The sequence below is a fragment of the Parasteatoda tepidariorum genome, chromosome 11 (genome assembly GCF_982258835.1).
Source record: "Parasteatoda tepidariorum strain Cologne lab strain chromosome 11, Ptep-v5.0, whole genome shotgun sequence".
In the NCBI taxonomy this organism is placed as follows: domain Eukaryota; kingdom Metazoa; phylum Arthropoda; class Arachnida; order Araneae; family Theridiidae; genus Parasteatoda; species Parasteatoda tepidariorum.
The window spans coordinates 8,145,457-8,159,701 of NC_141765.1; the positions used below are offsets into that span (position 1 = coordinate 8,145,457).

The following is a 14,245-nucleotide window of genomic DNA, read 5'->3' on the forward strand; positions in this document are numbered from 1 at the left end:
TAAAATATATTTTGTCTTTATTGAGCATTCTCACAGGTGAAAAGTTTATATTATCAAGAAAAATTTCACCCTTTAATAAATAATACAAAAAGTTTCAGACAAATATCTAGAACTTTTTGATAAACTAGGAAATTATTACAAAAACATAAATATTTTCTTAAAAGATAGAAAAATTTTGTTAAAAAGTTTGAAATATTTTTATAAAACTAACAAATTTTTAACAAAAAGTAAAAATATTTTCTTAAAACAGAAATTGTTTTTATAAAAACACAATTACTTTCTTAAAAGATAGAAAATTTTTAACAAAAAGTTAAAATATTTTCTTAAAAGAGAAAATTTTTTGTTAAGACATAAATATTTTTCTTTAATGGTAGAAATGTAGAATGCATTTTCACATCTCTTTTTTATCTTTGACAACATTGATATTTTAATTACAATAAAAAGATGAAAAAGAGTTGTGAAAATGCATTGGAAGTGTTTAAGAAAGAGACAACGAGAATTAGGAAACCATGAAGTTGTGATCGTCAGTCCCACATATCTCAAGCTTTTTGGAAAGATTTTTCGACGAATTTATAGAGATGAATGTCTGGATGGAGGATGAACTTAGTAGAAAGTAGTATTTAAATATGGGTCCTTGTCCCTCACTCTGAATGCTTCATAGAACCAACGGATTCTCCTACCTTCATGGTTTAAAATTAATGTTAAAATGATTTTATAGAAAATATTTATTGATCTAACTTAAAGTAATCATCTTAAAATCTTAACGAACTAGGAAATAATGTAACATTTTTATTTCTTTTTAACAAAATTTTCTACCTTTTAAGAAAAATATTTATATTCTAACAAAAAATTTTCTCTTTTAAGAAAATATTTTAACTTTTTGTTAAAAATTTTCTATCTTTTAAGAAAGTAATTATGTTTTTATAAAAACAATTTCTCTTTTAAGAAAATATTTTTACTTTTTGTTAAAAATTTGTTAGTTTTATAAAAATATTTCAAACTTCTTAACAAAATTTTTCTATCTTTTAAGAAAATATTTATGTTTTTGTAATAATTTCCTAGTTTTTCAAAAAGTTCTAGATATTTGTCTGAAACTTTTTGTATTATTTATTAAAGGGTGAAATTTTTCTTGATAATATAAACTTTTCACCTGTGAGAATGCTCAATAAAGACAAAATATATTTCAATAAAATAAATAACATTTTTATTCAAAGTTTCACCTCACCACTTCTGCGAGCATACATCACAGCTTTCTTAAAAATTTTATTTTTACTATACTATTTTTTTTATTTATATCTAAATTTGCTGGTAATTGAACATCGTTTAATGTTTTTAGAAATACATTTCTCCCCACTAGAGCTGATTTTCTATTTCGCAAAAAAGTCATTTATAAGATTTACTATATTACTTCCAGGAACAGTTTTCTGTTGAATTCCGAGTGCTTGTCCTATTTATAGGTCTTGTAGTAATCGTCCAAATGCTGCACAATGTTTAAAATCTGGTGAATGTATAGTGCACGATGAAAAAGTTGGTATCAGTTCATCTACTTTAGGACAGACAAAATCTTCCAAACTGTAAAACACTCTGCCGGTTAGAATTTCTAAAAATTTCCGTTTCCCGAGTCCTTTCACATAGATATGTGAATACATATCTATGTGAAACACACAAAAAAGTCAGCACAGTATGGAATTTAATGTAGGGTAATTCTCCTTGGTTTTAATCTACTTGATGAATATTTCGGACTATCCAAGAATATTGCATTTTCTGTTGTGTTGGAAGTTCTTCAAACGGGAACGGTGGTTGGAATGTTACGGCATGAAAAGCAAGTTCTTTGACAATGTATGTCCCTGATGAAAGTTGAAAACCTACAAAATCAATGACTAAAGCTGAGAATCCTTCTCTGTTTCCTTCCTACAATAAAAAAAAAAAGAAAATTTTGAGTCACCAAGAAAAATAATTAACAACACACAGTTAAAATGTTTATGATAATGTTCATAACTCCCGTCGATGACTACGATTAAGAAGTTACTTGCAAAGTAAAAGTCTTCACCTCCTGAGTTCTGTCTAAAGTAAAACTTTTTACAAAAACGAATATGCAACGTTCACTTTTAAGAAAATATTTTCACTTTTTTTGCTAAAAAATTTGCTAGTTTTATAAAAATATTTCAAACTTTTTAACTAAATTTTCTATCTTTTAAGAAAAATATTTATGTTATTGAGGAAACTTTCTAATATTTCAGAAAATTCTATGTATTTTTCTGAAACTTTTTGTATTAATTAATAAAGGGTGTAATTTTTTCTTGATAATATAAACCTTTTCACCTGTGAAAATGATCTATAAAGACAAAATATATTTTAATAAAATAAATAACATTTTATGCAAAGTTTCACCCAAGCACTTCTGCGAGCATATACCACGGGTCTCTAAACAAATCTATAAAGACAAAATATATTTTAATAAAATAAATAACATTTTATACAAAGTTTCACCCAAGTACTTCTGCGAACATATACCACGGGTTTCTAAACAATTGTCTAAGAAATAAATTTATTCCCAAGTTCTATAACAAGTATGAAGCACTGTGTTATTATTACTAATTGATAAAACATGGATAAGCCCCAAACGTCCCGGACAGACATTATCTTTGTAAAATTTTGTGAGAGAAATAGATAACATTTTCAAGTTCTGTAATCAGTATCATTTAAATATATACTTTTAAATAGAAAGGCTATAGTTAGTTTCAAATTAGCTCCTAATTTGAAAATAAAGTAAGTTATTTGCGTTATTATGATATTAAATTGTAATAAAACGAATATGTTTTTAATATAGATGAATTTAAACTGGCAAAAAATCCCATTACATGTTTCTTAGATTTAAAATAATTCATTTGAAATTTTAAGGAAATTTAATATATAATTGATAATATAAATATGTCGTTATTCATTCTTTTTAACAAAATACTCTAGTTTTTAGAAAATATTTTTATTACTGAGGGAGATTTTCTAATATTTCGGAAAATAATTTTATTTTTGTAAAAAATTTCTAGTTTTCCAAAATAATTTTTATATTTTTGTAATAATATTATAGTTTTAATGAAACTTTTTTGTATTAATTATTAAAAGGTGTATTTTTTATTAAATAGGTTAATAATAGGTAATATTGAATAGGTAAATAATAATTATAGTCATTTATATCAACTGTATTTATGTTAAAAAATAACTAAAATTAAGAGTTATTAATATAGTGTCTTTCGAACATTTTAAGTACAGATGGCACCATTAGAATTCATATAGTATTCTTTAAATTATTAAAATTTATTTTATTTAAACCTTAAGTTTTCCTCTAATCTCTGTACATTCACAGGATGCTGGTTAACGAAACCAATCCCACTATTTGTCGTTGGACTAAGAGTAGGAGTTTTTCGTAGTTTTCCTCCTCATATAACATGGGTATTCACAAAGTCCACTTCGAAGACATGCATTGTCTCAAGATCTAGGAGTTCCATTGTCTTCTGGGTTCAAAAATTACAACATTTATAGCCGTAAATCCAAACGATAGGGATAAAAATATCTAATCGCATAAACTAATATTTATTGATTTAAAATTAATAATTAATATACCTTTAATTCTAATACTTTTAATATTCACAGTAGACATACTTAATAAATTTTAACAAATAGAAAGTTAATTTAACAAACATTAACTTCATTTAGATTACGTAATGAAAAAAATAATAACTATTCCTAATTTGTAACTAAGAAGATGAGTAATTTTTATTATTAACAAAATAAAAATAATTAATTAAAATGTACAAAACAATTTATTTTCTCTTGGTTAATTAAAGATACTGATTAACGCATCTCAGTAGTTTTATAGATAATACTAATTAACATTATCAATATACTATTTATCATCAATATAATAAAAATAACGCAGTTAAAATTTTTTTAAAGTAAACTAAGTTTTGACACGTGCTCTGCCTAAAAACGAATTAGTGCTAGAAGTTAAAATAAAACAATACTATTAACAATAAATTTAAAAGCATAGTAAATTACTAAGAAATCAATAGTACTTACTTCAGTTTCAGCATGTTTTCTCTTTAAATATCCGTCCATAACAACCTGATGAATTGAGAAACTTTCAAAAACTTAATCGAGACACAACAGAAGAACAAGTGAAATACTAATTCTAAGAGGGGGGTAGGGGAAATTAAGTCACTCTATCCTTCTAGTTGCCAAATCATGAAAGTATAACTCTAACAACCAATCAGAAAAATGTTAAACTGTCACATGCTTAACTATTTACCAGCGCAAGTGAAAGGAACTGAATTCAACACATACGTCATAGACCAAGATCTAACTTGTTATATGTTATCAAAATGACTCGCTCTGTAACCAGTAGTTGTGTTATCAATCACACAAAACACGTCAAATCTTAGCACGTGTATAGTCAGTAGGGGAGAGTGGGGTCAATTGTAACATTTTTTACTTAACTATTTTTAACTAACAAAAAATCCAATATATTATTAGTATTAATTGACAGACGAGTAAAGTAGACTCTCCTCTAGTAGAAAAAATAAATAAATACCTTATTTTAAATGTTGTTATATTAGTTATTAACAATTTTTGACAGTCGTGCACATGTTACAATTGTCCCCACTTACGGGGTCAATTGTAACAGTTCATAAATTCAACTCAAACATAGTTAATCATACAGATTATCATAGTTGTAATATATTTTTTTATTGATTAAAATAGTAGTGATATTTTAGGAGTAAAAATAATAATGAGCAGAGACCTAAGGGGTTAAAAGTTTTAATTTGTGCTGTGAAAGGTGACAAATAAAATAATGCACATGCAACATAATATAAATGATATATGAAACTTAAAGAGTTAAGTAATGGTTTGTAAACATAAGAAATGGGACCTAAAGGGTTAAACAATCGCAATTGAAATTATGAATTTATTTTCAGCTGTTACAATCGCCCCTTTACTTATTGTTACAATTGTCCCCAAGACGCCATTTCAGCTTCATTTGTTAAAAACAATGCTAGTTAATTGACATAACTAATCTTTTTCTTTTTGAAATGTTAATTAAGGTGTCCACTTACATATTCTGTTAATAATTTTTATTTGTTTAAACAAAATTACTTTGTTACAATATAATATTCTAATACCAAAAAAAGTACTTACGCTGCGTCAAAATATCTTTTGTGATGTAACTCTTTCAAAAGTACATAAAAATGGCTGAGAGCAGGGGTGTACATGTAGATTTATTAAATACACCTTGTGCGCCACCTAGGAACCAAATCTAGAACCCGACACTCGAAATTTTTGCTCTGTTACAATCGTACCCTGTTACAATTGACCCCACTCTCCCCTACTGTTGCCATCCAGAGAAAATAATAATAACATTAAGAGGGGCAGAAATAATTATTTAATAACTGCCAAAGGTTAAGTGAAAAATATATCGATGAAACTGTGGGATGATATCGTTATCAAATCATTTTCATTTATACACGTGTTCTGAATACAAAAGTTTAACTTATTAACACATATCTAACCAAGCATTCGTAGGTCAGTGGTTATGATATCCAACTACTGACCCACGAAGGCTTTTTAAATGGCGCGAGTTCGATCCTCAGCCTTAATTATATTTAATAAATAATAATAAAACAGAATTAAATATTAAAATAGATTTAAAGTCATTTTATTCCCACATAGATGGCGCCACTAGAGTAAAGCATGATCTCATTTATGTGTTATGTAATAAAAGATGACGTCATAATTTCATAATATACAATATCTCCTCAAATAACAAAGTTTCTAAGTGTTGCCATCCTTGAAAACTAATATTAAAATTAATTAGTGTTGCCACCCTCAAAAAACTAATAAATTAAATAACAAACATAAACCGAAACTAAAATCGAAACTACAGGCGGGCAGAAATAAGTATACGGGCAGAAATATGCAACTTCTGGTTTATAGGAGGGCAGAAATAAGCACTTCCGGTAGTAGGCGGACAGAAATAAGCAACTTCCGGTTGTAGGCGGGCAGAAATACTCAACTTCCGGTTGTATGCGGGCAGAAATAAACAACTTCCGGTTGGAGCAGAAATAAGCTCCGGTTGACTTTCCATGATGACGTCACTTCCGTAGCTTATACAATGGTGTATACTACTAATGTATCATTGCAATATATGTAATTATGTAAGTTACTCATCTAGAGTGTACTATCTCCACATGTCATTTCATAGACATGAGTTCCGTGTTAAGTTTAATTGTAACTCGTTAGTTGCAAATAAATTAATTTGCTGTTTTACTATTAATAAGTTTATTTAAATATAAATGTATTTCAAACTTATTAAGTATGTACTTAGTGAAGGTACATCTAAATAGTTAATTTTCTTTCAGGTCTTCAAACCACTTGATCTGCAATCGCTACCAAAACATCCTTGTCTTAGGTAATTGTGTGATCCACAAACATAGAGTTTCAATTTGCCAGTGACTAAAAATGTCAATATATTTTTAGTTTAATTTTAGCTATTGTTTAAAAAGAGAAAAATGATTAAAAGAATTAAAATAATTCATCTGGGATATTTCTCTCCCTATTTAAACTTGCATATTGAATTTCATGAGAATAAATGTTGTACGATATTTTTATTAATAATTGAGAAAATTAATTAGAATTTTATAAAATTTCTCACTGCTGGGAGATGTATCTCCACACGTTTGAAATAATCTATATCTAATTTTTGTTGTCTTAGCATTTGAATGTTTTCAGAAATGTTTAAATTTAAAATTTTGTGAAAATTATAAATTAATTTATAAGATAATGTATTTTTTTATTCTCATATCACTCATTATTATTATTTTTTTTTTTTAATTTTAGGGACATCAATGTTGAGGTGTGAGGAACTATGGATGGCATAGCCGTGAACACCAAAATTAAAGATGCAGTAGCTGTAGCAACTTGGTTTGCGTCTTATGACATATTAGAGGTACTAAAAATTTCATTGATTTTTCTTGTATTTTTCTTCTTCCCCCCCCTCCCCTAAGCTTTATAAAGTTCTTGAGCAAAAAAAAAAAAAAAAACGTTTTAGCAAATCGTTAGAATGCCACAAGACCTATAAACATGACTTTTTATACCATTCTTCCAATTGTTGCACAAAAATTTACCTGTTGTGTGTTTCAATGTATTATTCATTAAAACCAATTATATTTTAAATAATCCTATGATTGGAACAATATCTTATCAGAATTGCTGTTTACGATTAAAATTTAATTATTAATTCAAATAGTTCTAACTAATTACAAATGAATCTCAATTCAGTTAAGGGATGATCCATCAGTTATTTTGTGCTTTTTATCATAATGTAAACAACTTAAATTAACTGGGGTCTGTTTAGAAGAAATTTGGGTCCGTTAACGGACCCTTCACAAAATATCTTTTCATAAAAACGGACCCTTCACAAAATAATTTATCTTTTAATCGGACCCTTCACAAATCTGTTTATCTTTATTATTGTTTTGCTAATCGAATAAAACCTTCCCAGGGGGGGGGGTGAGAAAGACAGATGTAAACAAACTAAGTTTTGTCTTCGGCAGACGCTTCTTCCTTTATTCGTCCGAAATAAATATTCTGCGTTCAGCAGTAAAAGCTAAATACGAAATATTTGTATGTTGCTCCTCTCATTTAGTTGCAGCAATTGCTGTTTATTTTTGAAAATTTAATTTTTTTTATTTATTATAATTTTACAGTGTTAAGCATAATCTTGTATGTCTTTACAATTTAAAAACTCCTTGAAAAAGTTTTTTTGCAATACCGGACCCTATTTGCACAAATTCACAAAAGCGGACCCTGGTTGAAAGAATGTGACTTAACGTTTATTTTATATTCACAAATTACGAGTAATTTTTTCACAATTTTACAAAAACGGACCTTTCACAAAATGTCTGGACAGACCCCTGATTAAAGATTAGAAGCTCTGATTTAACTCACGATTTTTTTTTTATTACTGAAATCAAATCACTAATAAATCAAATATTATGATAAATAAGTTTAATTATGAGAAATTTTAAATATGTTGTTATACAAATTAACAGTAGATTCTGCTTGGATGTGCCTTCGCCTTTTTTTTATTTTTATTATGCTCTACTCTCAATAGATTAAATTAATTTAAAAATGTTTGCAGATTAAGTCTGTTAAACAAATGTATGTGACTTTCCAATATTCTATAATTGTTTACTTTCTCATGTGAAAATGTCATATCTAAAATGTTAGAAATAACTGAAAGTTACAATTCCTATGTTAGTAAAATATTTTAAACAAAATGAGGCTGTCACTAAAACAGTAGTGTTGTATTATGTTTTAAGAGCTTAAAAAGCTGCTGAATATATGCTATGCATCAATTTTATTCATTGAGTGTTCATACTGATTGAGAATAGATTCTTTTTGCTACAGATAACACATATTTACGCATTTTTTTAATCTAGTTCCGAGGTAATAAAATAAATTTGTTCATTAACTTTTGCATCAAGTTGCATTTGGCTTGGTCAACCTTTCTGTGCTGAGTTTATTAACAACTAACTGGTTTCTCTAATAATTAAGTCTATAACTAATAATAAACTTGTCAATTTGTATAAATGTTTATGGTAATTTCTAATTTGCCTTTCAGTTGCTTTTGTTGATAGCCCCTTTTTTTTAGCTTTTTGCTTTTATTTTCTTACATATGTGTATGTTGAGCGTTTCTAAATAAAAGGATTCTGCATGAAAACTTGGTATTAAAATAGTATTGAAAATATTTTTGACTTCGTGGAGTTTTTTTTTTTTTTCATTTTCCACAATATGAGATATGATGTGGCAAGGTTTTCTATTTTGGCTAAATTTGCTTCTTAAAAATCAGTATTTGGAATATTGATAGCAGTAATGTTTGTCTTGCAAAATTTTCAATAGAAAAAGTCAGTTTGCTATTATATTGAATTTTATCATAATTATAGTTGTTTCTGAAGCCCAAGAAAATTGATGTACATAAAATTATTTTTTACTAATTTTAACATATTTTTCAGGTGCTTTGTTGGAATAAATCCAGTGTCTGGCTCCAAAGTAGAAAGGGAAAAGATTGTTTATCAGAAATTCACCCTAAGATTTTAAGCTTTCTATCTTTGACAGTTGGGTGAAAGATTGTCGACATTAATAAATTCATCAATTTTTTATTCTTTCCTTCATTCACAGGGTGCGTAACATTTTAAAAAAGTGTTTAAAGGTGTTTATTTTGCTTATATGAAATGATCTGTAGAAATTAATAAAGTCATTTTTGTTATTTGTAATTGTTTTCTTTTCATTATCTGCAATTTATCAACATGTTTATGAAGTTTTAATAAAAAACTTTATTTTACTTAAAAAGTTGAAACAGTTGATGTTAGAATTACCTAGTTTAGTTTTGAGAATAACTTAACTTTCAAAAATTGTGGTATTAATTGTTCTAATTATCATTTATATTCTGTTTTCGTATACATTAAATGATATATCTTGAAGTTCAGTATCTAACCTGTTGAAAATTTCATTCTTACTGGCCTTATGCCAAACGAGCAATAAGGACCCTGTTGTTGTATAGTTCCTATTCAGGTAGACAAGCAATGTTAAGAAAATGGTCACCCGACAGGCCTTGGGTTACCATTAAATTTATTAAGTTTCTCCGACTGTGTAATTTTATAGCTGCGAACTATTTTCATATTTCTTAGAAAAATTTAAACTATTTCAGCACCTAATCTGTTTTCTGAAATCTTGGTCACTAATATTATAGAGTTAACAATTTACTAAACAGTTTTAATAAGCTGTTTGCATCTTCTGTTCGTAATTCAATGTTTTAGTCTCATAAATTTATAAACGGCTTAATGTTAATTTTTTTTACCTGTATTAGTTCCAATTAGAAAATAAATCGTAAAGATTCCATACATATTCAGTGACATTCCATATGAAACAATTATTCTACTTTATTGTTATAAATGATAGTTATCTCTTTAGCCCGAGATGTTGTAAATAGTTTCTAAACCATAGACTTTTATATTTACTGTTATTAAACAATACTAAACTGTACGGTTATAAAGCAATTAAATTCTTTAGACCTGGTTAATTAACTGTATTAGGTGTATACAGTAGTACAACCGTTTAGTTTTGTTAACATTGTTTTTTAACCGTGTTTGTTGTAAACAGTATTAAATCCGTAAAGGTAAATAACTTTTCTCAACCGTGAACTTTACGGTTAATCGGATGGACAGACTGCTGCCGTTCCTTTTACCGTAATTTTGGAAAGAAATTTTTAACAGTGTAGCTATATTTTCTTGTGACTGGGATACACATCTTAAACAATTAGATATGGTACTGTCTAAATTAACTAATCTGAAATTCATTGTTAATGTCAAGAAATGTGTTTTCGCAAAGACACAAATCAAGTATCTAGGTCATATTACAGGTGATGGTAGACATGAACCAGATCCTGAAAAGCTTCGTGCTATTGAAATAATCGAAACCCCGAAAACCAAGTCAGCTTTAAAAAGTGCTTTAGGTCTCTTTAATTATTACAGAAGTTATATACAAAATTATGCTGAGATAGCAAAACCACTGACGGATTTAACCAAAAAGAAAGTTCCAGAACTTATTCCTTGGACTGACGTAGAGGAATTATCCTTCCAAAAACTAAAGAAGAAGTTGAGTGAAGCTCCTTCTCTTTATACTCCAGATCCTACACAGTGTGATGCAAGTTCCTATGGTGTTGGTGCTTGTTTATCCCAAAGAGATGATAACGGTCAACTTTGCCCCATCAGTTTTGCTAGCCAAAAACTGAACAAAGTGCAGCAGAACTGGGCTACGATTGAACGTGAAGCTTATGCTGTAGTATGGTCGATTAAAAAGTTTGAAAATTACGTGTTTGGTGCGAATATTGACATTATAACTGATCAAAATCCTTCAATATTTTTATAGAAGTCAGCACCTCAATCTGCTAAGTTTCAACGTTGGGCTTTAGCTCTCCAAAGGTACAATATTCATATCACACACTGCCCAGGTACTCAATTAAAAAATGCTGATGGTCTATCAAGACTAGTAAGTGATTAAATGTTTTGTGTGCTTATTAAAAAAAAATTAACATATATGATAACCTGTTTTATAACAAGGCTTCTTTTCATCTGTAAGTATATATATGAGTATTATTGAAATTTAATATCTATTGCAATATAGTATCAATTGTATCAAGGATTCTTTTCATCTGTAATTGTTTATATATACCAGTTTTATAGAAATTTGATTTGTATATATTATGTGTTATAACCAGGCAACTATACATCTGTCATATTTCTACTATTTTCATCTGCGTTTTGCATAGTTTATGTGTAAGTAATTGTAACAAGTATTCTATTCATATCTTTTATTTACAATTAAGTGCTAAATATATTTTTATATATATATTATCCTATTGTGTTGATCAGATTTCGCTATACCAGGTGTAGCGCAATCTTGTCGGAGGGGGGGGGGTGTCATGCCTCCATGTTGTGATGGCGCTGTCATCAAGGTAGATGTTGTAAAAAAGACAGAGGAGGGAACGCTCTGATGGAGAGCGGAAATGAATTGTTTAGATGTCTTGGTCATATTAATTTTCTAATCTTTTATCATTATTAATAAATGTTTCTTTTGTGTTGTTAATTGGTTACCATTTTTTGACCAATTGTGTTTTTGGGAAGTATCTGAGTGAACAAGGGAAAAGGAAGAAAGAATATACGTTATACCACAAACGGTATTTGCATTCTCTTTTCCTTTGAGAGCACGATGTACTGCATCCGCACCCCTCAAAACTAGCTGGTTGTCTGGGATTTTTATAAAAGGATTCCATGTTAACAGTAAGAAATGCAAAGTATAAATGAAGAATATGATTAGGGTTGGTTCTATTTATAGTTTGTGAAAAATAATGCATGAATCACATAGAGATATAAAGGAAAATAATAACATATTTATTTAATCTGAACTAGTACAAAAATCATTTCTTGCGGTTTGAAGTATTTCAGCAAGATCAATTGGTTCTAAGAAATGAGCAGTTACAAAGTTTAACAAATTATTTTGTGTGACAGGATGAAGCGTTTTGTTTTTAACTGTATTATAAAATTTTTTAACAATGTCATTGTAAGCGAAACATTTCAATGTACTTCGTCTTTCTAGACCACACAGAAGTGATGCATGCTCTATCTTGAATACGCGCACTTCATATTCATGTTAAATCCTGATTGTATGACATCACGTATTCCTGTTTTGATTGACTCGAAGAAATGACATCACTCCACCCTACGGAGAAATGTCTTATCTTGTAAAATTACTTTCAAGTTTTATCTTGCAAGATTACCTTCATGTTTCATCTTACAGATTGATTATTAATAAAGCCTGATTCATGTTCAATCCTGATTGTATGACATCGGGTTTCATTTTTGTGCCCTTTTTCAAGTATCATTCGTATCAGAAAAAAAAATAATTAAAAAATAAAGATAAAAAAATAATTACAAAATCCAAAAAATTATTTAAAAACTTATTAAAAAATAGTTTAAAAATAATGATTAAGAAAATAATTAAAAAGTAATAATTGAAAATTAAATAAAAAGTAATAATTAAAAATTAAATTAAGAAGTAGTAATAAAAAAATTAAATGAAAAGTAATAATTAAAAAATTAAATGAAAAGTTATTATTAAAGAGATTTAATTATAAAATAAAGATTGGAAAAATAATTACAAAATCTAAAAAATTAATTAAAAAAAAAAATTTAAAAATAAAGATTTAAAAAAAAATTATGAAAAAGTAATCAGTATCAGTAATTAAAAATTAATCAGTAATTAAAAATTTAATAAAAAGTAATAATTAAGAATTAAATTAAAAAGTAATAGTTTAAAAATTAAATAAAAAGTAGCAATTAAAAAGATTTAATTACAAAATAAAGATTAAAAAATTAATTATGAAAAAACACCTTCAACTATAGTGCGACTCCTCCCCCCTCCCCCTCCGAGCCCTTACGGATCCCGCATTCGACCACGCCCCCTACAGATCCTTCGGATCCCCTCAGATCCCTGGCGTAGAACTCTCATTTCTCATCTACTAATGCGCTATAGCGTGAATAATTTATTTTAATCTGATGAAGTTTAGTGGTCTATAATTTCGAATAGATTTACTTTTGGAGATAATAAATCAACATTAAATAATATTTTATAATCGCAGCACACAAAATGTTAAAAATTAAAGTAAAAATGCCCACAACTTCGTCATGGCGCAAGTGCACAGCTAAATAAATCTAGTGCTTCAAAAATCAATTTTTGGAGAACCGTAGATGGGCTCAAAGGGAAATAATATTTTTTAATAAAATATTATAAAAATTTCGACAAAATGTATAGTATATTGATTAAAATGCATCTGCTGCTACAACATTGGTATACGCTTGACAGAAATAGGCCCTCTGGAAATTCAAACGCATTTTTTTTCTCAAAATAAGATTTTTATAACGGTCACAATGCTAAATGTTTGACCATTTCAAATATCATCTATGCGGTCTGAGTATTGGCCTACCTAGTTTCTTCCAAATCTGCAATAACCTTTTAGTTTTTTAGAAGGCAAAAAAAAAAAAGAATTTATTGATGTATGCTAAACTTAACGAGTTAAACTCCCCAATCAATTAATAAGCTCACCGGACAAAAAATTAGTCACCCTAGTGCGCAAGCACCGATGAATCGTTAGGTTTCGCTAGATGACTCAGTGGTTAAGTGACGTGCTCAACTGCGAGCGCACTGCCTCAACGTGATCAAAAACAAGTAGCTATCAGTAAGATATTTTTGTTTTGAGTGGAAGTTGTGTGTAAATATGGGTAAATGTTAGGATTTGACAGAGTGGCAAAAAGGGGCAATTGTGTTTGGCCGTGCCCATGGTCATACGGTGAATGAAGTTTGCTGGATTTGTTGGTGTTTCGATGCGAACTGTTCAACGTGTCTACAAGCAGTGGTGTAATACACGTGGTCACAAAAGAAAACGTCGGAATTGTGGTAGGAAAAAGGTCCTGCATGAAAGAGACCGGAGAAGTTTTTCACGACTTGTGAATCAAAAACGCTTCCAAACCAGACAGGAATTGCTTCAGTTAGTGAATGAAGGTTCATCCCTACCTGTAAGTAAGAGAACATTGCGACGGGAATTGTAATAAACATTTGGAGTCGAACACCTCTT

The 14,245-nt window shown here is 28.5% G+C and overlaps 1 protein-coding gene and 2 long non-coding RNA genes across 8 annotated transcripts in view; 1 reads left to right on the top strand and 2 right to left on the bottom strand.

Moving 5' to 3' along the window:
* LOC107453215 (cyclin-dependent kinase-like 4) overlaps window positions 1-14,245 on the bottom strand; it is a 138,009-nt gene that overhangs the window by 30,087 nt on the left and 93,677 nt on the right. The window lies entirely within an intron of this gene.
* On the bottom strand, window positions 1,188-4,206 carry LOC139427061 (uncharacterized). The gene is made up of 2 exons (XR_011638216.2): window positions 4,078-4,206; window positions 1,188-1,911 (listed from the first exon to the last, which is right to left on the bottom strand). It is a non-coding gene; the product is annotated as an uncharacterized LOC139427061 (long non-coding RNA).
* LOC122270124 (uncharacterized) lies at window positions 6,742-9,329 on the top strand. The gene is made up of 2 exons (XR_015430358.1): window positions 6,742-7,000; window positions 9,069-9,329. It is a non-coding gene; the product is annotated as an uncharacterized LOC122270124 (long non-coding RNA).